General features: G+C 39.1%; 1 protein-coding gene across 11 annotated transcripts in view; it reads right to left on the bottom strand.

The window, feature by feature from the left end:
- LINGO2 (leucine rich repeat and Ig domain containing 2) overlaps positions 1–25,212 on the bottom strand; it is a 1,446,924-nt gene that overhangs the window by 607,525 nt on the left and 814,187 nt on the right. The window contains exon 1 of one of the 11 annotated variants that reach the window (XM_061425104.1): positions 20,948–21,196. The exons of the other annotated variants lie outside the window; for them this stretch is intronic. The gene's annotated coding sequence lies outside the window, so the exon portion shown is untranslated. Of the gene's footprint in view, positions 1–20,947; positions 21,197–25,212 lie in introns of those variants that run through there. 11 annotated transcript variants of the gene reach the window in all.

Raw genomic sequence — 25,212 nt, 5'->3', positions numbered from 1 at the left:
TGTCTCTTTGATATTGTGACTTTTTTGACCAATAATAATAGTCATATCATATCATAATGGTGATGATTACAATTTTTTTGCTTACAATGTATCAGGAATTCCATTTATCAGTTTATAGGAATTGTCTAATTTAATATTTCAGATCAGATAAGTCGCTCAGTCGTATCCGACTCTTTGCAACCCCACGAATCACAGCACGCCAGGCCTCCCTGTCCATCACCAACTCCCGGAGTTCACTTAGACTCATGTCCATCGAGTCAGTGATGCCATCCAGCCATCTCATCCTCTTTTGTCCCCTTCTCCTCTTGCCCCCAATCCCTCCCAGCATCAGAGTCTTTTCCAATGAGTCAACTCCTTGCATGAGGTGGCCAAAGTACTGGAGTTTCAGCTTTAGCATCATTCCTTCCAAAGAAATCCCAGGGCTGATCTCCTTTAGAATGGACTGGTTGGATCTCCTTGCAGTCCAAGGGACTCTCAAGAGTCTTCTCCAACACCACAGTTCAAAAGCATCAATTCTTCGGTGCTCAGCCTTCTTCACAGTCCAACTCTCATATCCATACATGATGACAGGAAAAACCATAGCCTTGACTAGACAAACCTTTGTTGGTAAAGTAATGTCTCTGCTTTTGAATATGCTATCTAGGTTGGTCATAACTTTCCGTCCAAGGAGTAAGCATCTTTTAATTTCATGGCTGCAGTCACCATCTGTAGTGATTTTGGAGTCCAGAAAAATAAAGTCTGACACTGTTTCCACTGTTTCCCCATCTATTTCCCATAAAGTGATGGGACCGGATGCCATGATCCTCATTTCTGAATGTTGAGCTTTAAGCCAACTTTTTCACTCTCCACTTTCACCTTCATCAAGAGGCTTTTTAGTTCCTCTTCACTTTCTGCCATAAGGGTGGTGTCATCTGCATATCTGAGGTTATTGATATTTCCCCTGGCAATCTTGATTCCAGCTTGGGCTTCTTCCAGCCCAGCATTTCTCATGATGTACTCTGCATAGAAGTTAAATAAACAGGGTGACAATATACAGCCTTGACGCACTCCTTTTCCTATTTGGAACCAGTCTGTTGTTCCATGTCCAGTTCTAACTGTTGCTTCCTGACCTGCATACAAATTTCTCAAGAGGCAGATCAGGTGGTCTGGTATTCCCATCTCTTTCAGAATTTTCCACAGTTGATTGTGATCCACACAGTCCAAGGCTTTGGCATAGTCAAGAAAGCAGAAAGAGATGTTTTTCTGGAACTCTCTTGCTTTTTCCATGATCCAGCGGATGTTGGCAATTTGATCTCTGGTTTCTCTGCCTTTTCTAAAACCAGCTTGAACATCAGGAAGTTCACGGTTCACATATTGCTGAAGCCTGGCTTGGAGAATTTGGAGCATTACTTTACTAGCGTGTGAGATGAGTGCAATTGTGTGGTAGTTTGAGCATTCTTTGGCATTGCCTTTCTTTGGGATTGGAATGAAAACTGACCTTTTCCAGTCCTGTGGCCACTGCTGAGTTTTCCAAATTTGCTGGCATATTGAGTGCAGCACTTTCACAGCATCATCTTTCAGGATTTGGAATAGCTCAACTGGAATTCTATCACCTCCACTAGCTTTGTTCGTAGTGATGCGTTCTAAGGCCCACTTGACTTCACATTCCAGGATGTCTGGCTCTAGGTCAGTGATCACACCATCGTGATTATCTGGGTCGTGAAGATCTTTTTGTACAGTTCTTCTGTGTATTATTGCCATTTCTTCTTAATATCTTCTGCTTCTGTTAGGTCCATACCATTTCTGTCCTTTATCGAGCCCATCTTTGCATGAAATATTCCTTTGATATCTCTGATTTTCTTGAAGAGATCTCTAGTCTTTCCCATTCTGTTGTTTTCCTTTATTTCTTTGCATTGATTGCTAAAGAAGGCTTTCTTATCTCTTCTTGCTATTCTTTGGAACTCTGCATTCAGATGTTTATATCTTTCCTTTTCTCCTTTGCTTTTCGCTTCTCTTCTTTTCACAGCTATTTGTAAGGCCTCCCCAGACAGCCATTTTGCTTTTCTTTTCCATGGGGATGGTCTTGATCCCTGTCTCCTGTACAATGTCATGAACCTCATTCCATAGTTCATCAGGCACTCTATCTATCAGATCTAGGCCCTTAAATATATTTCTCACTTCCACTGTATAATCATAAGGGAATTGATTTAGGTCATACCTGAATGGTCTAGTGGTTTTCCCTACTTTCTTCAATTTCAGTCTGAATTTGGCAATAAGGAGTTCATGGTCTGAGCCACAGTCAGCTCCTGGTCTTGTTTTTGCTGACTGTAGAGACCTTCTCCATCTTTGGCTGCAAAGAATATAATCAATCTGATTTTGGTGTTGACCATCTGGTGATGTCCATGTATAGAGTCTTCTCTTGTGTTGTTGGAAGAGGGTGTTTGTTATGACCAGTGCATTTTCTTGGCAAAACTCTTTAAATTGTAAATTGTTGTAAATTTAATATTTACAACAGCCCTATAAGGTAGGTAACATTAACCTCTCTATATTTTAAAGATGAGAGAACTCAGGCTCAGATTTAGTAAATTAATAAAGAGTCACTGCTAATAGTCAATAAAGTAGGATTTGACCCTTTCCCTGTATGACCTGTATGCAGGTCAGGAAGCAACAGTTAGAACTGGACATGGAACAATAGACTGGTTCCAAATAGGAAAAGAAGTATGTCAAGGTTGTATATTGTTACCCTGCTTATTTAACTTACATGCAGAGTACATCATGAGAAACGCTGGGCTGGAGGGACCACAAGCTGGAATCAAGATTACCAGGAGAAATATCAAAAACCTCAGATATGCAGATGACACCACCCTTATGTCAGAAAGCAAAGAGGAGGAACTAAAAAGCCTCTTGATGAAAGTGAAAGAGGAGAGTGAAAAAGTTGGCCTAAAGCTCAACATTCAGAAAAATAAGATCATGGCATCTAGTCCCATCCCTTCATGGCGAATAGATGGGGAAACAGTGGAAACAGTGTCAGACTTTATTTTTGGGGGCTCCAAAATCACTGCAGATGGTGACTGCAGCCATGAAATTAAAAGATGCTTATTTACTCCTTGGAAGGAAAGTTACCACCAACCTAGACAGCATATTCAAAAGCAGAGACATTACTTTGCCAACAAAGGTCCGTTTGGTCAAGGCTATGGTTTTTCCAGTAGTCATGTATAGATGTGAGAGTTGGACACTCAAGAGTCAATATTTATCACAGGCTTAGGTTATGCTGATGGTGCTCATCCACTGACTACATATTGGGTCAGATTCAGATGACAGCTCCAAATGATTTAAAATTCAAGTTGTGTATATATGTGTGTATACTATCCATGTGCAAAAATATTACAAAATAAATGAAAGTGAAAAGTGAAAGTGTTAGTTGCTCAATCATACCCAATTATTTGGGAGCCCATGGACTGTAGCCTTCCAAGCTCCTCTGTCCATGGAATTTTCCAGGCAAGAATACTAGAGTGAGCAGCCATTCCCTTCTCCAGGGGATCTTCCTGCCCATGGATGAACCCATGTCTCCTGCACTGCAGGCAGATTCTTTATCATTTGAGCTACCAAGGAAACCCATAACTACTAATAATGGGTTTTAAATTTACATTTTCCTTTTTTAAAAAGTGCCATTACTGTGAGCTTAACAATATTAAATAAGCATATAGCAAACTTCACATATTTCTACTTTATTTTGTAATTTATTAATAATTATGAATAAATAAACATTTTCCTTGCTTTGAAAAATGTGATCTCACCTAGTGCAGGCTCCCTTGAATTCAACAATATATAACAAAATAAATAAAATACTGCCTTTTTGTCACTGGTTAAGATTTTAGATGGGGAAATAGTGGAAAGTGTCAGACTTTATTTTTGGGGGCTCCAAAATCACTGCAGATGGTGACTGCAGCCATGAAATTAAAAGACGCTTACTCCTTGGAAGGAAAGTTATGACCAACCTAGATAGCATATTCAAAAGCAGAGACATTACTTTGCCAACAAAGGTCCATCTAGTCAAGGCTATGGTTTTTCCAGTGGTCATGTATGGATGTGAGAGTTGGACTGTGAAGAAGGCTGAGCACCGAAGAATTGATGCTTTTGAACTGTGGTGTTGGAGAAGACTCTTGAGAGTCTCTTGGACTGCAAGGAGATCCAACCAGTCCATTCTAAAGGAGATCAGTCCTGGGTGTTCTTTGGAAGGAATGATGCTAAAGCGGAATCTCCAGTACTTTGGCCACCTCATGCAAGGAGTTGACTCACTGGAAAAGACTCTGATGCTGGGAGGGATTGGGGGCAGGAGGAGAAGGGGATGACAGAGGATGAGATGGCTGGATGGCATCACTGACTCAATGGACTTGAGTCTGGGTGAACTCAGGGAGTTGGTGATGGACAGGGAGGCCTGGTGTGCTGCGATTCATGGGGTCGCAAAGAGTTGGACACAACTGAGTGACTGAACTGAACAGAAGTTTTTAGTATTAATAATTTTTACTTTCTACTCTACTTTTTTCTATATTTCCAATATCTTTTATCTTACAGATTTTAGCTACCATTAATTTAGCCCTGTAGTACACCATACTAGGTATATGTGTTTATATAATTTCATATAAAAATGTGATATCTTATTTAATTCATAAATTTATTAAGTAATGTTAATAATAACAGTTATAATTTTTAGGTATTTACTAGTGGCTCAGATGGCAAAAAATCTGCCCGAAATCCAGGAGACCTGGGTTCTACCTCTGGGTTGGGAAGATCCCTTGTAGAAGGGCATGGCAATCTACTCCAGTATTCTTGCACAGAGAATCCCATGGACAGAAGAGCCTAGCAGGGTACAGTCCAGAGGATCACACAGATTTGGACATGACTGAAGAGACTTAGAGTGCACGCAATAGCCATGTACTATTCTAATGTTTTACATGTATTGATTCACTTAATCCTCTTTAAAATAAGCTATTACTATGTTGAGTTTTTAAGATACAGAAATTAGTTCAAGATCATATGACCTAAAAGTAGTAAAACTGAGATTCAAATTTAAGTATGTTAGATTTTATTCTTATAATAAAGTAAAAATTGATATTTTTTGAAGAATCAAGTAAATATCTTCCCTGATGGAAAATATTTTAGCAGCCAATAGTATTGCAGTAGTAAACATAGGACTCAACCTCTATATTACATGCTTTATTAAAAGAAAATGTTTACATTAAAATAAGAAGTATTTTCAAGAGCACAGGAAAAGTCATTATAAACTTTACAGAATACTGATTCTAGTCCTCGTTTCCAAAGCTTAGCAAGAGATTTTTTCATTGCTAAACATTAATTTATTACTTATGATGACTTCCTAAAAGTATGATTTTATCACTGTTGAAGGGATGAAGAAACATAACTAGATATTGAAAGATAGAAATTCAATAGTCGTGTATACATATAACAAGGATATGCTTATTTCTGACCTTTTCAGCTAATTTCCAAGTAGCAATATATTCCATAAGCAGGTCTCCAAATTCCACTAAAGAAATAGCAATTATTGGGTATACCTACAATCACCATTTCTCCCATTTTAAGTACCATTATTGAAGCATATTTTACCTATGGAATCATACACTCATACACACATACACATGCACACACATATAACCATATGAGGTAATTTTTTTGAAATTATGAGTATTGTATTTTGGAAAAACTTTAATAGGAGTACTTCCAAAACATAATTTTAATATCAATAATAAATTATTCGTATCTAGTTTGAAAAATTGGAGAAGGAAATGGCAACCCACTCCACTATTCTTGGCTAGAGAATCTTGTGGACGGAGGAGCCTGGTGGGTTGCTGTCCATAGGGTCGCATAGAGTCGGACATGACTGAAGTGACTTAGCATGCATGCATGCATGCATTGGTGAAGGAAATGGCAACCCACTCCAGTATTCTTCCCTGGAGAATCCCAGGGATGGAGGAGCCTGGTGGGCTGCCATCTATGGGGTCGTGCAGAGTTGGACATAACTGAAGTGACTTAGCAGCGGCAGCAGCAGTTTGAAAGATGATGTACTGCCAATGATTTCACGTGAGGTTCTCTTAAAGTTCCAAAGAGTTGATATTATAATAAGTGTAAGTTATAATGGTTTCTCTTACATTCACTACCAAATCAAAAACTTCTAACATAGAAAAGGCATGGTCTCTGCCTGATACAGTAATAAGGCTCATTTCTAAAATAAGTTTAAGAACTGGCCAGTTTTCATTTTCTTCATTAGTTCTGAGAGCCAGCCTCTCATCTTCTTTGCCTGTATCTTCAAATGCTTTCTTCAACAAACTCTTTGTAAAGAAGCAGATCAGCGCCTCCATAATACTGGGCACCATGATTCTGATTTTATTTCCAAATCAATTATTCAGAAATTATTCCTTTGAAAGCAGTTGTGGAATCATTCAGGAAATTCCTGGTGTACCCAAGTACAGGGATAAAAATAGCAATTGTTTAGATAAACTTCAAAGAGTAGAAAAAAAAAATTGTATATATAAATGTGTTGTTGGGGTGGAGTAAGGTTCAGTATCTAGGAGAAAGTACTGTTAGGAGGAAGAATCCAAGAATTTTAATATCCTTGGGTTAACACTAGAATTTCTGACCACCTCCTAACAGGCTTCTTTGGCCACCTGATGTGAAGAGCTGATATATTAGCTCTTAGGAGAAATGGATAGGAGAATAGATTAGGAGAAATGGATAACAGAGGATGAGATGGTTGGATGGTATCACCAACTCAATGGACATGAGTTTGAGTAGGCTTCAAGAGATGGTGAAGGACAGGGAAGCCTGGCGTGCTGCAGTCCATGGGGTCACAAAGTCAGACCAACTGAGTGACTGAACAACAGGCCTCTTAGATTTCAGCCACTTAACTATTCAACCTACATACTCCTAAAATGCTTCCATAGTTCCTAACCAATATTCTTATATTAATTTTTCTATTATGTATTTTTAATGTCCAAACTCATATGTCAGGCCTTGATGTTCTTCTATAATCTACAATTTGAAAGAAGGCAGATGGACTTTTCTGAAGAAACAAAGGATGTTGCTGCCATCCTTTAATCCATAATGCCAAAGGATTACAGCTCCCACCTCCTCACCTTTATTACTGTATCTGATTTTTAGCTGAGTCAATTGCCTCAACAATAGTGTTTCTCTCTTTCCCTGTATCAAGTCCTTAGCCAATTTCACCAGATTAAGTTCTCTAAATCAAAGCCAGAATCCTGTCAATCCTTTCCCAAAATGTTTTTAAGGCTCCCCGTTCTCTGCAGAATAAAAGGGGAAAATGAAGCCTATTTCAAACTCCTAAGTCTGGGCTCAAAGACTTCAACTATCTTTGACCTTTTCAGATTCATTTCTGCAAATGCATAATGCAGACGTGCTTTGCAAACTGCAAAGATCTTCACCACTGTGAGCAATTTCATTCTTAAAGTAAATCTGTGAAGTGAGACTCCTGAAACACAGAGATGTTGTAACTGCCTTGAGTCTTTGGTTAAGCTGATAAACGGTGGAAACCAGGTTTCCATCTTTTACCCGGAGTCCACACCGCACACAATGTTTTTGACATCGAACTGAATGATTAATCACTTTTTGAAATACTTTATTTTCCTTTCTCTGAATACAGACTTGTGCTGTTCTTCACCTGAAAAGATAGTGAGGTGTCAGAGTGAGAGTTCATGCCTATCAGAGGTTATAGAGATCTATCAGGTGCAGTTTGAGAAAGATTTTTACCTAGTCCATGGAACTCTGCCAAGATAATTCTATCATCTGGTAGTAGCTTCCTAAGTTTATAGATACATCAAGTAAGAAGAATTAACCAGCTTCCAATGGGTTCCCCTGGTGGCTCAGTGGTAAAGAATCCTCCTGCCAATGCAGGGAACGTGGGTTCGATACCTGCATCAGGAAGATCCCCCAAAGAAGGAAACGGTAACCCAATCCAGTATTCTTGCCTGGGAAACCCCACTGATAGAGGAGCCTGATGGACTATAGTCCGTGGGGTCTCAAAAGAGGTGGACACAACTTGGTGACTAAACAACAACAATATCAGCTTTACATTTCAAAACCTAAGAGTTTTGAAGTATCCAAATCTCCTTAGAGCTACACAAGTTTAGGACAGGTAGGTTCATTTACTATAATAGAACTTTTCTTAGAATTGCTTCTCTTTAAATTTATTATCATCATTTATCTAAACATCTATACCATAGAGAATTTCACTGCTGTTTCTATCTCCACAGCAATGGACTATCGATAAAGTGCTTTTCTGTATACCGCAGGCATTTTGGAAATAGCTCTCGGATCAAACTAAATGAGTTCCAGTATAAATACAGAATCTGAGACCTTGCAGATGGCATTTAGCAAGATATTGGTGTGACAGCTAGAAAGATGCAGCATGACCCTCTGCAATTGATGTTTTGTATTGAGTGCAGGGTCTAATAAAATGAGTTCCATCATGGAACTTGTGTGTTCAGTGAAATCTGTATTAAACCTACATATGAGCTTTGACTGCAGCTTAAGTGAAATTAAAAAAAAAAAGGATAAAAGACGAACTATAACTGGAATGGTAGTTTGAGTCACATTCAAATATCAAATTAATTGTTAAATATGTACCTTCTATTCTAATAAAGGTGAGAAGTGAAAGAATATTGCTTTATATATGTTGCCTCACAGTGAACATTATTTCAGTACGATTTGAAATATGATTTTACTTTAAAACCTCTGGCACATTTTACAGTTTGATTCATTCTCTAACACTTTCAAAGCTGTATTTCATTAAATTACACTTGTTTTATATAAGCTGCTCTGAATATCTACTGTTGACCTACAAAGATTGAGGGGACAAGGATTTATTTTAAATACATTCTCCTTCCTTCATGTAGATCAATGCAGACAGCCGCCTAAAGAGCTATACTGTTTCACTGTTATAGGAAAAGGTTCACACACTGGTGAGTTAAGTAGAATGGAAGAAAACATCTCAGGATAACAGGCTCCCAACCTAGAGTATATTATACAGACGTCAGAAAGAGAAAAGCAATTATCATATATTAATGCATATGTATATAATCTAGAAAAATGGTACTGGTGAATCTATTCACAGGGCAGGAATAGAGAGGGAGACATAGAAAACAAACTTGTGGACACAATGGGGGAAGGAGAGGGTAGGACAAGTTGAGAGAGTGGGACTGACATATACACGATCACGTGTAAAACAGAGAGCTACTGGGAAGCTGCTGCATAGCACAGGGAGCTCAGCCTGGTGCTCTGTGATGAAGGCTGGGATGATGGTCAGGTGGGTGGAAGGCTCTAGAGGGAGGAGATACATGTATACTTATAGCTGATTCACAGTGTTGTGCAGCAGAAGTCAACACAATATTGTAAAGCAATTATCCTCCTATTAAAAAATATATATATTTTAGAAAAGATAACAGGCTCTATTCTATCTAAATCCTCAGCAATTAATCACTAGGCTCCATGGGATTCTCCAGACAAGAATACTGGAACAGGTAGCTATTCCGTTCTCCAGGGGATGTCCCTGATCCAGGGATTGATCCCTGGTCTCCTGCATTGCAGGAAGATTCTTTACCATCTGAGCCACCAGGGAAGCCTCCTGGTGTCAGCTATGGCTTCTAATGCATCATGTCTCCTAAAATGCTCTTCATTTGAGTGAGATGAGCGAGAGAACTGAATGAGGTTTGGATGTCATAATTTGGATACAACTTAGAGACAGATAACCACACAGTCTTGAAGTCAGAAGTAACTCGGGTCATCCGGGCTTTCTCCCATTTAATATTGGGATACTCGCTTTTGCTGACAAGGTTCCCCAGTACAGCTCCAATGGTATGAAAAAAAGGAGTTGAAACAACAACTCAAATTATTGTCCTTGTACCTGCCATACACTGGTCCAAATTCTGCCCTCTGGAACTATTCAGAAAATATAGAATTCGAGTTACACATGGCAGCTCTTCAGATAATTGAAGGAAGTTGTCATCGCCCTGCAGGGAACTGGAGCATCTTTCTGACTCAACATCACTACTTTCCAAACACAAAATGACAGACACATTCCTCACATGACATGCTTCCAGACATTTCACCAGTCTGGTCACCTTCTTTTGGATGTACTTCCATTTGTCAATGTCTCCTTTTAAAATGTCTCGAACATCCTATGACATTTCTGAAGCTTCCAGCAGAAATGGAATGCCCTGAGAATAACAGTAAATTTCTCTCATCTGTGAAGAGTGACGAGACCTAAATTTAAAGAAAATTTCCACTTCTCAAAAGTAGACAGAGAGAGAACTAACCGTTAGAATATTAATAGATCAAAAATTCACCTCTAAGCTTGCTGATGTTACAGAGTGGTATCTGAGAGAATGTTGTCTATAGTGTATGCCTGCAACCCACCCACAGGCAAGACTCATTAGATTGCCCATACTGTTTGCTAAATCCCCCAAATATTGGACTCCTCCTAAGACAAATGACCTGGGTCATGATTCTCCAGCTAAGTCACCTTGGACAAGTTGCTAACATACATGGTTTCAAGTTTATCCGGTACTATACTGGTGATTTTCACTGTCAATCGGACTGGATCATGGGGTGCCCAGATATTTGGCTAACAAATGTTTGTAGGTGTGTCTGTGAGGGTATTTCTGGTGAAATTAGCATTTGAATTGTTGGATCTGATAAAGTGGTTTGCCCTCTTCCATGGAGTGGACATCACCCAATGTGTTGAGGGCCTGAATAGCAGAAAAAGTTGGAGGAACAAGTTAGCCCTTTCTGTCTAATTGCTTGAGATGAGACATAGATCTATTCCTACCCCTGATACTCCTGACTTCCTGGCTTTCAGACCCACACTGAACTACACCACTGGTTTTCCTTGGTCTCCCAGCTCACAGAAACCAGATCTTGAGACTTCCAACCTCTATAATTGCCTGAACCAATTCCTTGTAATAAATCTATCTATCTATCTATCTATCTATCTATCTATATATATATATATTATTGGTACTGTTTCTTTAGAGAACTCTAACACAGTCATCAAATGAATTAAATATCTCTAAGATTCTAGGTAAACTATAATTTGTTCTGATAAGAAATTTCAGCATTTCAAAATTTCTTGTAAAGAGTCATATCTTTGGTTTTAATTTAGCCCAGATGTAAAGTTTCATCTTCAATAAAATCTGAGAAAATGTTTTGCCAGTTCTCATCATATTACGATTCAAGTATTAATTTGTTGGTTCACCTAGCAACTTACTTTCATGCATATGTGAACCTATCACAGTGCTTGGCAATATGGATGATACAAAGAAAACATAATTGCAGCTCTTTCTCTTGAATTTACAAGAGAAACCATCTAGTATTTACAGTATGTAACAGTCTAGTTATTATATTTAAAGCAGTAAAAATACGAATGTCAAATGTTGATAGCAATAAATGGTAATGGAATTCAGAGTAGGGAAACATCAACATGGCCTAATAAGATGGAAAGGATTTCATGAAGGCAATGGAAGGAGACAGGGCACTTGATGAACTGGGAGAAAGGAGTATTTACAGCCTAGTCAGAGTGATCAAGCTTTTAAAGAGCCCTCTATTGATCTAGAAACTGTGTGACAACTGCACATAACAGCTCTGAAACATGGAACAACTGGATAAGGATCCAAATATAAATACTGGATTTTAGCAACTCCTTGTATATACAACATCCCACTCTGCTTAGTTAAAAAGATATAACCATCAACTACATGGTTTTAAAATCCCTATAAGGGTCTGTGCAGCATCATAAGTAAAAAAAAAAAAAAAAATCAAGATACAAAAACAAGAGGGCATCTGATATCGACTTTTGGGGTTTGACTATAAATATATTAATAAACTATATATATATATATATATGTATAAACTATATATACCTCTAAAGAACTATAGTTTTTTGCTTTTATAGGAAAAGCTTCACACACTGGTGAGTTAGGTAGAATTGAAGAGAACATCTCAAGATAACAGGCTCTGAACCTAGAGTACATTATACAGAATAACTAAGTCATAAAGAGAAAAACAAACATATTAATGCAAACATATTAACATATTCCATATACATGGAATCTAGAAAAATGGTATTGGTGAACTTATTTGCAGGAGTACAGACACAGATGTAGAAAATGGATTTGTGGACACAGTGGAGTAAGGAGAGGGTGGGATGAATTGAGAGTGGCATTGTCTGTGTGTGTGTGTGTATATATATGTATGTATATATATATATATGTATGCATACACACACATATATATCCCATAGACACATATTTGAAAATAAAAGAACTTGACTTTGTCAACTGGCTTTGGAGGAAGTGACTCCAAAAGCTCGGCTACTGCAAATCATTATTTTCAGCAACCTCTCCAACTGGTACAGCAGACATCCCATGACTTTAATGATGGGGCCAAGTGACACAGGTCTTGATGATCGATTCTGTGATAGGAGCAAAGGCACAAGCCTTCAGGATCAGTTTCCTACGGATGGGGAGGGCTGAAGATATCCTTCTGATGCCTGATTAGGGATCCAGCAGAACTGACCTGTTGGGTCTGGCTGCTGACCTCTTCCAACAATCTCCTTGAAGGTAGCACTAGCTCACTTGGCACAGAGGAGACAAGTAAAAGGTTTTGTGCACCAGTTTCTTACACTCAAGTGAAGTAAATGTAGACCCATTATCAGAATGAGAGTGCCTGGCATTTGTGCATCACAAATGGCTGGAGCAAAGTAACAGGTGCTCAGTAAATATCTACTGAGTGAGGTTCATAGAAACTAGAATTTCATTGTGTCACTTGGAGGAAAAAATGAATTTATCACAATCAAGAAATTATCCCTGGAAAATTTTCCCAACTCCTTCTCTCCCTAAAATAAAATACACACAGAGACATAGGCACATATGTATGTCCTCGTGTGTACATAGGTGCCTGTGTTGTACTCTTTCCTGCTGTTTTAATTTCTCTTTTCAAAAGGTATTCCTTCATGCAAGGAAAAAATTTTCTCCTTTTACAAGGAACAGTGTGCTGATCATATTAGGGCCCCAACTAAATACTCCTCTCATCTTACAAAAGTATATTGTCTTTATCTTTAGCTCATATTTAACTCATGAAAGCCATCTCAAGTTCCAAGGAACAAAATAAGTGGAATTTTTAAAAGAATGAAAATAATAATATAAAATATTGATCTGTGGACAAGAGACAGAGCTTATAGTCATTCCCTGAAGAGCTGAAATATAGAGCCAGACTCCCTTTTAGAAGGTGCTAGTATTCTTTGTACTGAGGGAACTGACTTAGTTGAGACACACAAAGAAACTATTCAACATGCTCAGTGCCAAGGAGAGAAGGCAGGAGCAGTTCCAGAGGAAGATGGCATCAAGTTAGTGTGATAGGAAGGTAGAGGATGGAAAATGTCAACTGTCATTGGACAAGACCCTGATGCTGGGAAAGACTGAAGGCAGGAAAAGAAGGGAACAGAGGATGGATGATATCAGATGGTATCAGAGACTGGATGATATCACTGACTCAAAGGACATGCGTTTGAGTAAACTCTGGGAGCTAATGAAGGACAGGGAAGCCTGGTGTGCTGCAGACTATGGGCTCGCAAGGAGTTAGACATGACTTAGTGACAGGACAACAAATATATATAAATACACACACACACACACACATACAGTGAATTACAGAAAAAAAGTAGACTTCTGCTTTGTATGAAAGAAAGCCCAAAGTTACTCAGTGACCTAGGAGATAAAATTGTGGCAACAAACACTGGTTCCCTCCTTTTATCAAATTTATTTACTTTTGGCTGTGCTGGGTCTTTGTTGTTGCATGCGGGCTTTCTCTAGTTGCAGCGAGCAGGATCTACTTTCTCATCGTGGTGTGTCGGCTTCTCATCTGGTAGCTTCTCTTATTGCAGAGCATGGGCTCAATAATTGTGCATGGGCTTAGTTACCCCAAAACATGTGGAACCTTCCCGGAAGAGATCAAACCCATGTCTCCTGCATTGGCAGGTGGATTCTTAACCACTGGACCACCAGGGAAGTCCAAAAACTGGTCCCTTTGTTATAGGGAACTTGCCTTGTTTCATCCTCTGTGCCTTTTCAGAAGCAATCTATCTTCTAAGAGTGCATAGAACAGTGGAATCTTTTGATAAATATTTTTTGGTATGCTTCTTTCACCACTACAATTTGGAGGATGTGTTGTTCTGTGCTTAGTCATTCAGTCATCTCTGACTCTTTGCAACCCAATGGACTGTAGCCCACCAGGCTCCTCTGTCCATAAGGATTCTCCAGACAAGAATACTGGAGTGGGATGTCATGCCCTCTTCCAGGCCATCTTCCCAATCCAGGGATCAAACCCAGGTCTCTCGCATTATGGGCAGATTCTTTACCACCTGAGCTACAAGGAAAGCCCGAGAATACTAGAGTGGGTAGCCTATCCCTTCGTCAGGGGATCTTCTTGACCCAGGAATCAAACTGGGGTCTCCTGCATTGCAGGCAGATTCTTTACCAGCTGAGCTACTAGGGAAGGCCAGTTTGGAGAATACATTATAGTATTTCTGGACTACAGATAGTGTGGTTTAGCATAAGTTGATCCCATTTTGACAGGTCTCATATGACTATTTTAGAAGCCACTAAATAGAGTTTGGGTCATAGGCATGATAATTCTCATATTGAAAAATTTAAGGAAATTTGTCTAAAAGTATTTGAAAGCCAAATTTACCAGAGCTAATTCAACATAATCAATCCTCCTATTAAACAATCTCTGCTCCTACTCAACCCACCTAGAATATGTGTGAAATACCAAGTTTCCCAGTGGAAGATTGAGTAAAGTGTACACAAACACCCATAATATACCCACAGTTCAGTTCAGTCGCTCAGTCGAATCCGACTCTTTGTGACCCCATGAACTGCAGCACTCCAGGCCTCCCTGTCCATCACTAACTCCTGGAGTCCACTCAAACCTCATGTCCACTGAGTCAGTGATGCCATCCAGCCATCTCATCCTCTGTCATCCCCTTCTCCTGCCCTCAATCTTTCCCAGCATCAGGGTCTTTTCCAATGAGTCAGCTCTTCGCATCAGGTGGCCAAAGTATTGGAGTTTCAGCTTCAAAATCAGTCCTTCCAATGAACACCCAGGACTGATCTCCTTTAGGATGGACTGGTTGGATCTCCTTGCAGTCCAAGGGACTCTCAAGAATGTTCTCCAACACCACAGTTCAAAAGCATCAATTCTTCAGTGCTCAGCTTTCTTTATAGTCCAACTCTCACATCCATACATGACCACTGGAAAAACCATAGCCTTGACTAGATGGACCTTCGTTGACAAAGTAATGTCTCTGCTTTTTAATATGCTGTCTAGGTTGGTCATAACTTTCCTTCCAAGGAGTAAGCGTCTTTTAATTTCATGGCTGCAGTCACCATCTGCAGTGATTTTGGAGCCCCCCAAAAATAAAGTCAGCCACTGTTTCCACTGTTTCCCCATCTATTTGCCATGACGTGATGGGACTGGATGCCATGATCTTAGTTTTCTGAATGTTGAGCTTTAAGCCAACTTGTTCACTCTCCTCTTTCACTTTCATCAAGAGGCTTTTTAGTTCCTCTTCACTTTCTGCCAGAAGGGTGGTGTCATCTGCATATCTGAGGTTATTGATATTTCTCCTGGCAATCTTGATTCCAGCTTGTGCTTCCTCCAACCCAGCAAGAGCTTCCTCCATACCAACAAGAAAGATAAATATAAGCAACATAAGTCTTAATATTTTCTGTCCTGTGACATCTCAGGTCTGGGAATGCAGTGAGCTGCATTCAGATTTGATCCTAATTTACTACTGATGTGGCATATATGTTAAATACTGCTGTTGCAGACATTAACCCAAACTCCTTAATTAGGGATGGAGATGATGGAATATATTTTCAGCTTAATTACCAAGCTGGTCTCAGTCAATAAAGGTTAGCTATTTGATAAGGCTTCTCAGCTATTAATATGACCCACAGTGTATAGATCAAAAAACTACATAAAACAGAGGGAAAAAACCAATTGCTCCTACTTAATGGTTCCATACCCTTAAATATGGCCCTGCACACATCTATTTTGCACATGTACATATTCTTCCCTATCAAACCAAATAACAATCATTTACTAGGATAAAACTTTCTTCTACTTTTGCCAAAGAGATTGTCTTGTGTAACAAAAGCTACATAGGACATGAGGATGAGAATTACAATCAGTATGGATTCTTAATTTCTTGTGCTTTTTAAAATTTGACAAGTATTTGGGAGTGCCCCTAAAATTTTGAAAAATCATTACAAAGGGAATTTGAAGATGTGTGGTGATATCCAGAGTTTCTGGGGAGGGGTTTTGGTAACAACAACAAAAAAAAACCTCTCTTTCTCTAAGCTTTGGAGACCAAGCTCAACATGAAGACAGGGAATTTCTTTTCTTCTTTTTTTTTTTTTTGCAATGTATTTTTATTTTTTTTTAATTTTATTTTATTTTTAAACTTTACAATGTGTATTAGTTTTGCCAAACATCAAAATGAATCCGCCACAGGTATACCTGTGCTCCCCATCCTGAACCCTCCTCCCTCCTCCCTCCCCTACCCTCCCTCTGGGTCGTCCCAGTGCACCAGCCCCAAGCATCCAGTATCGTGCATCGAACCTGGACTGGCGACTCGTTTCATACATGATATTATACATGTTTCAATGCCATTCTCCCAAATCTCCCCACCCTTTCCCTCTCCCACAGAGTCCATAAGACTGATCTATACATCAGTGTCTCTTTTGCTGTCTCGTACACAGGGTTATTGTTACCATCTTTCTAAATTCCATATATATGCGTTAGTATACTGTATTGGTGTTTTTCTTTCTGGCTTACTTCACTCTGTATAATAGGTTCCAGTTTCATCCACCTCATTAGAACTGATTCGAATTTCTGAATTAAATGTTAGTTGTACTAGTGCATGTTCATGGACAAAAGGATGGCTAAATTGAAGAATATTTTAAAACCTTAGTTTAAGGAATGGACTACTGACAAAAATTTAGAACTCTGTTGAGTACTTATTACATTCCTCATTCTGCCTTAAGTCACCCTTTGAGGTATTCCTTGTAAAATGTATTGGACAAAAGCAAATAAACAATAAATTGCATTTATGTGATTTTTTTAAAGCATTCAACTTAGCTTTAATAATCAGTTTTCCCTCCATCTATACTTCACTAATTTATAGAAACATTATGCAAATTATGCAATGTTGGTAATAAAAACAGTTAACATTTAAGATTTTAAACTGACAAAGCAGATAATAGACTCTTGGTGGGAGCAAAAATGCTTCTGTGTGTTAGACAGTGACGTCTGGCTGTGCCCAGAGCATCAGCAAGTGTGTTTTACAGAAGAAACAGACAATTTAACTATTCTAGTGAGCATGTTAGAGGGTTACTAGGTCAGCTGTTGAGAGAGTTCTTCTTGTGTCTGGACCTAAAGTTGGTAATAAAGTAGAATAGACTTTGTTTTTTGTCTGTTCAGTTCTCTGAGAAATCCCGTAGAGAAACAAGTTAATTGGGTCACCATTTTGGCCATTTTTGGATTGACCAAATTCCTCCCATACTACTAATATTCACAAATATGGCAAGATAATGACTGTTAATAGTATCAACAAGCACAACAAATAAGCAAGCACTGAATTAAATCTTCTAATGGCATCAAAGCAGTCAGCGAAGTTCCAGATTGGTATAGTGGTGTACGTGGTATGCTACTTTAAAATCCTAAGACGGCTGAAGATTCCATATAGAAAGCAGACTCAAGGGAATGCCTAATACCCACGTCCCATTATAACATGAAGGTTAAGCCAACCTTATATTGCAGGAATTTAAGAAAAGGAAACAATACTCAGGCTCAATACTCAAATATTAAGGCTGCTGCTGCTGCTGCTAAGTCGCTTCAGTCGTGTCCGACTCTGTGTGACCCCATAGACGACAGCCCACCAGGCTCCCCCGTCCCTGGGATTCTCCAGGCAAGAACACTGGAGTGGGTTGCCATTTCCTCCTCCAATGCATGAAAGTGAAAAGTCAAAGTGAAGTCGCTCAGTTGTGTCCGACCCTTAGCGACCCCATGGACTTCAGCCTACCAGGCTCCTCGGTCCATGGGATTTTCCAGAGTACTGGAGTGGGGTGCCAATTGCCTTCTCCAAAATATTAAGGCAGTTGTTCTCAAATGCAGTCAAGAGCCTGCTCCTTAGTGGAGATACAAAAATATGATCAAGAGCTTGTTAAAAAGCAGATTTTTTATTCTCCACTCCAGAAAGTTCTGATTAAGTAAAGGCGAGTGAACTAGAAATGAGTGTTTTACCCCCAGGTAAAGCTGCTAGGAAGGTAGGTTTGTGAGCAACTGGGGTAAGCACTTTGCACAGAGGCCTACGTTCAGTGAGTGAAAATGCCAGAACAAGGAGAAACCATTTTCCCAGGGCTTCTTTTATCACAACAGATGCCCTAAATGTAATCTGGAATTAATTCAGTCTATTTATTTGTAAGACAATAGACACAAAGAAATACTCTTGGACTAAATTAAGGAGCTCAAACTATAGCCACTATAAAACTTACACTTTCAAGATCAATACCTTGATGGTGTCAGTAAGGGTGGGGAGAAATGCCATTCCTATACAACCCTGAGGTTGTACAAATTAGTTCAACCTTTCTGAAGGACAATTTTTCAAGGTCTACTAAAGCTATCAGATTATTGATCATAAACTATAACCTAATAATTCTACATTAAGAAAATCATTCTATAGATATGCCTGTCATGTATTCAAAGACATATAAAAAGATAAATATTTTTGTGACTACAAAAATCTGAATAAACATACAAATCCACCTAAATAGAAAATAATATATATAGTATCATTTCATTTGTTTATGATGTGAATATGGTGATACATGTAATGAAAATTCCCTGAAGGATACATGAGAAATTCTTAGTGGTTAATTTGGGGGGGGGGGTGGATACAGTGGGATATAGGGGTATGTATTAATTTCCTGTTGCCAGTGTAACAAATTACCACAACCTTTGTGGCTTAAAACAACAGAAATTTATTCTCTAAAATTCTGGAGTTAAGAAGTCTGAAATTAGTCTTATGGGGCTAAAAGTTGGAAACACAGCTGGTTCCTGTTGGAGGCTCCAGGGGCAAACTTATTGCTTTTATCTTGAGCTTCTAGAAGCTACTGGCACTCTTTGGCCTACCGTCACATTACTCAAACCTCTGCTTCCTTAGTCACCTTGCTTTCTCATCTGTCTAATCTTCCTTCATTTCCCTTAGGAGGATCCTTGTCATTACACTGAGTCCACCTATGGGGAGATACAAAATCCTTGATTAGTCTACCTACAAAGTCATTTACCAAGTAAGGTAATATTTACCAATTCTGGTGACTAAGAGAGGGGGAGTGACTACTACTGGGGGAGAGGGAGGCAATATTCCATCACAGGAAGGATGTGAAGGTACTTTTTATTATGTGTTCTCTTAAATTATGACTTTTTAATTTTTAATTAGAGGATAATTACTTTACAATATTTTGATGGTTTCTGCCATGAATCAGCCATAGGTATACATACATGTGTCCCTTCCCTCTTGAGCCTCCTTCCCACTTGCCTCCCCATTGCACCCCTCTAGGTTATCACAGAGCAATGGCTTTGGGTTCCCTGTGTCACACAGCAAACTCCCACTGATTACCTATTTTACATATGGGAATTTATATGTTTCAATGCTACTCTTTCAAATCATGCCACCCTCTTCTTCCCTCACTGTGTCCAAAAGTCTGTTTATGTCTGTGTCTCCTTTGCTGCCTTAAAAGTAGGATCATGAGTACTATATATCTAGATTCCATATATATGCATTAATATGTGAGATGTGTCCTTTTCTAACTTCATTCTGTATAATAGGCTCTGCTGCTGCTGCTGCTAAGTCGCTTCAGTGGTGTCCGACTCTGTGCGACCCTGTAGACAGCAGCCCACCAGGCTCCCCCGTCCTTGGGATTCTCCAAGCAAGAACACTGGAGTGGGTTGCCATTTCCTTCTCCAATGCATGAAAGTGAAAAGTGAAAGTCAAGTTGCTCAGTTGTGTCGGACTCTTTGTGACCCCATGGACTGCAGCCCATCACGCTTCCCCATCCATGGGATTTTCCAGGCAAGGGTACTGGAGTGGGGTGCCATTGCCTTCTCCGAAAATAGGCTCTAGGTTCATCCATCTCATTAGAACGGACTCAAATGCATTCCTTTTTATGGCTGAGTAATATTCCCTTGCATATATGTCTCAGAACTTATCCATTCATCTGTTGATGGATATCTAGGTTGCCTCCATGTCCTAGCTATTGTAAACAGTGCTGCAATGAACAGTGGTGTGCATGTGTCTTTTTCAAAGATGGTTTCCTTGAGGTATATGCCCATAGTGGGATTGCTGGGTCATATGGTAGTTTTATTCCTAGTTTTTTAAGGAATCGCTATACTGTTTTCCATAGTGGCTATATCAAAGTGCATTCCCACCAACAGTGCAAGACAGTTCCTATTTCTCCACATACTCCCAACATTTGTTTGTAGACTTTTTCTTGATGATGGCCATTCTGACTGGTATGAGATGATACCTCATTGTAGTTTTGATTTGCATTTCTCTAATAATGAGCAATGCTGAGCATCTTTTCATGTGTTTATTAGACATCTGTATGTCTTCTTTGGAGAAATATCTGCTTAGGTCTTATGCCCACTTTTTGATTGGGTTGTTTGTTTATTTTAATCACGTTTACATACCAACTTTAAAATCAAAGCTGGGCAAACATTCAAAATAGAAACCTGTGTAATTCTGAGAAAACTATGATACATCTAAACCAACCAGAAGAACAACAATTTATTCTTAAAGTATGAGGTATTTATACTTCACTTTGATCTAAAGTGGATTTCAGTTCAGTTCAGTTCAGTTGCTCAGTCGTGTCCAACTCTTTGCGAGCCCATGAATCACAGCACGCCAGGCCTCCCTGTCCATCACCATTCAGGCAGTTATAAAACAGGTACCTGCACTAAAATTCATAAAAAATTTTAAAAGTTATTAAGCTACAATAACAAGATAAAGAGAATACTGACTGCTATAAGTTAAAATTACTTACTTTGATTGGGAATGAATCTTGGCTCTGGGTTTCCTCCTGACAACTAAAGCATAAAAAAAAAAAAAAAAAAAAAAAAACCTGAAGAAAGAAAGGTCACCTTATTCCTGTTGTTGGCAAATGAGGAAATATATCAATCACCAGGAAGAGACAGATTTTTATGGTACTAAGCTCTATGGAAAATTTCTCATGTGCATCATGGTATGGGATCATTTGGTATTGTTGCAAATATATCTTTGGAAAATAATTTACATCAGCCTTCAAAAATTTGGTTTCAGCCCTCTCAGCTATGCCCTTTAGCAGAGAGATGTGGACAGAAATTTTTTACACAGAGTTGAATTCCATCAGGTGCTATGCATCTTGTAAGTGCCAATGAATATAAGTGGGATACAGGGAAAATGTCTGATCAATCCACCTGAACTATCCCATCTCCCAGTTCTAGTGTCCTGAGGGAAAGCTCTCTATGCCAAACAAATAAACAACGTACAGCATTAACTCATATGCTGAGAACTTGAAAGCTTTGTGCTAGCCTGGAGCACATTTCCAGAAAGACCCCCAAATCACTGCAAAGTGAGGGTGTAATATACATGCTGTCACTGCTGTAGTTAAGGATATGCTATAGGCAGTCTGGAGCTGCAGAACACAGCTTCAGGTTGCAAGAAAAAACCATACAGTTCCGTCAAGTCCGATTTTGTTGTTTTCTTTAAAACCATAGCTTTAAAAATATTTTTGGGTCCCTTCCAAAAGCTATTAATTATCCCATCCTTTGAAAAGATGCATGGAATAGCTTCAGTTCAAGGGAACAGACCCAGAAGGACTGTGAAACATCGCTACTATACAGAATATTTAGGAAGATCTTCTGCCCATCCTGGAGAGAAGAAGAAAATAAGTGCTAAACTGTCAGGAACTCCTAAAAAACATGTGTTAAACTACTTCAACATTGAGGAATCATCCTAAAAAACACTGGTAGTTTCCTTGGTTTTAAAAGTTTACCTCCTAGTAACCAATTTTATTGGTCTAGCTACCAATAACAGAAAATCCATACAACTCTATCAGAGAGGGGTTTATTTGTCTTAAATTCCTGGGCTGGTTGAGATGTTTAAAAATGTACGTCTTTTTGGAAAAAATGTATGTTGTTAAGAACAAAAGAGTTCTCATTTCTCCTGATCCATAGTCCTTAGTTGCAGACTTTATCCTATTATATTTCTATGCAACAATTTGCACTTTCAGGTATCCAGAAAGGGAAGTGTCAGAGAAAGAAGGACAAAGGGCTTCTATTTAATGAGGCATTGTCTTTTTTTTTTTTTTTAATGAAAATAACCCCTCTGTTAGTATTTCTACCTACATTTCTTTCAGTGGAATGTAATACATGGTCACCTTTCAATGCCAGAGGATCCAGGGAAAGAATGTATAGCTGACAAATTGCTTCCAAAATCAATACTGTAGTCAAATGAGTGTGGCTATTGGGTAAGCATTTAGCTAAGCATACCACAGCCATCTAATGAAGATATAATAATAAATTTGGGGAGCTATATTGGTAAATGTGGTATCTACTCGCTCTATCTCTTCACGAGTTCCCCAGCTATCTTGAAGTAAAGTTATTAATATAAATATGTGATTTATTTGAAAAATCACTGTCAACATATATCAGTTTAGTTCAGTTGCTCAGTCGTGTCCGACTCTTTGCGACCCCATGAATTGCAGCACGCCAGGCCTCCCTGTCCATCACCAACTCCCAGAGTTCACCTAAACTTATGTCCATCAATTCGGTGATGCCATCCAGCCATCTCATCCTCTGTCGTCCCCTTCTCCTGCTTCCCCCAATCCCTCCCAGCATCAGGGTCTTTTCCAATGAGTCAACTCTTCGCATGAGGTGGCCAAAGTATTGGAGTTTCAGCTTTAGCATCATTCCTTCCAAAGAACATCCAGGGCTAATCTCCTTCAGAATGGACTGGTTGGAACTCCTTGTAGTCCAAGGGACTCTCAAGAGTGTTCTCCAACACCACAGTTCATAAGCATCAATTCTTCAATGCTCAGCTTTCTTCACAGTCCAACTCTCACATTCATACATGACCACTGGAAAAACCATAGCCTTGACTAGATGGACCTTTGTTGGCAAAGTAATGTCTCTGCTTTTGAATATGTTATCTAGGTTGGTCATAACTTTCCTTCCAAGGAGTAAGCATCTTTTAATTTCATGCAGTAGGTGTTGTGATAGGGCATCAGAGGGCAGACACACTGAAACCATAATCACAGAAAATTAGTCAATCTAATCACACAGACCACAGCCTTGTCTAACTCAATGAAACTAAGCCATGCTGTGCAGGGCCACCCAAGACAGGCAGGTCATGGTGGAGAGGTCTGACAGAATGTGGTCCACTGGAGAAGGGAATGGGAAACCACTTCAGTATTCTTGCCTTGAGAACCCCATGAACAGTATGAAAAGGCAAAATGATAGGATACTGAAAGAGGAACTCCCCAGGTCGGTAGGTGTCCAATGCTACCTGGAGATCAGTAGAGAAATAACTCCAGAAAGAATGAAGGGATGGAGCCAAAGCAAAAAGAATACCCAGTTGTGGATGTGACTGGTGACAGAAGCAAGGTCCGATGCTGTAAAGAGCAATACTGCATAGGAACCTGGAATGTTAGGTCCATGAATCAAGGCAAATTGGAAATGGTCAAACAAGAGATGGCAAGAGTGAATGTTGACATTCTAGGAATCAGCGAACCGAAATGGACTGGAATGGGTGAATTTAACTCAGATGACCATTATATCTACTACTGAGGGCAGGAATCCCTCAGAAGAAATGGAATGGCCATCATGGTCAACAAAAGAGTGAAATACAGTACTTGGATGCAATCTCAAAAATGACAGAATGATCTCTGTTCGTTTCCAAGGCAAACCATTCAATATCACAGTAATCCAAGCCTATGCCCCAACCAGTAATGCCGAAGAAGCTGAAATTGAACGGTTCTATGAAGACCTACAAGACCTTTTAGAACTAACACCACCACCCCCCCCCCCGAAAAAAAAAAAAAAAAGTCAACATATATACAGCCTGTCTATTAAATTCTAAAATTATGAGTTAATAGAGCATTTAATTTAGAATGACTATTAACAGACATTTAGACTGACATGACGTATGTGTCTATACATGGGAGATATAAAAGCATATAGGTGTATGACAATGATAGAATAAAAGAATACTAACCTCTGTGGGACTGAGATTAAGGGAAACACTCAGAAATAGTCAAGACCCCAGGACACATATTTTTTGCTCAAAGTCTTTTGGAGATATGTTGTTCTTTCTTCTTCTTCTTCTTCTTCTTTTTTTTTTTTATCATTAAATCTCAGAATGAAGACTAACCTACATGGACTTAACCTATATTTATAGTGTTTGCATATATCTCTCACAAGAAACTAGCCTTGGTTCCATATTCTAGAGACAAGGGGACTTCTCAGGTGGCACAGTGGAAAAGAATCTGCCTGCCAATATGGAAAATGTGGGTTCAATACCTGGGTTGAGAAGATCCCCTGGAGTAGGAAATGGCAACCCACTTCAGTATTGTTCCCTGGAAAAATCCATGGACAGAATACCTTGACAGGTGATAGTCCATGCGGTTGCAAAAGAGCCAGAACATGACTGAGTGACTGAGCACGAGCACCACAAAAAGAAGTTGCTCACCTCCAACATTTTATAGCTGCTACAATTGTCATCTTTTTTATTTTTTTCCCTAAGTCATAGGGACAAGGGAGGATCAGCTGGAAATGCAGAGGAAAAATTGAGAATGACATTGCCTAGCTTTGGTGTGAAAGAGAGATGGCTTGCGTATTTTCAAAAGTACTCAGTCTAGAACATGCTGTATCAAGAAGTAGAAAGATCTCTGTCTTGCCTGGGGCTTTTTATCTTATTATGTAATATGTATACATGAATGTACATGATAAAGTCCTGGGTGATCATAGTCCTTGGGAAAGCTGGCCAGTTAATATGCTTCTCCTATATTTTGCTCATAAAAAAATGGAAGCAAATTTTTTGTTCTATTT

Source organism: Bos javanicus, chromosome 8 (genome assembly GCF_032452875.1).
Source record: "Bos javanicus breed banteng chromosome 8, ARS-OSU_banteng_1.0, whole genome shotgun sequence".
Lineage (NCBI taxonomy): Eukaryota > Metazoa > Chordata > Mammalia > Artiodactyla > Bovidae > Bos > Bos javanicus.
The sequence above is the reverse complement of the archived record's forward strand: the minus strand, read 5'-3'. Positions and strand labels throughout refer to the sequence as shown.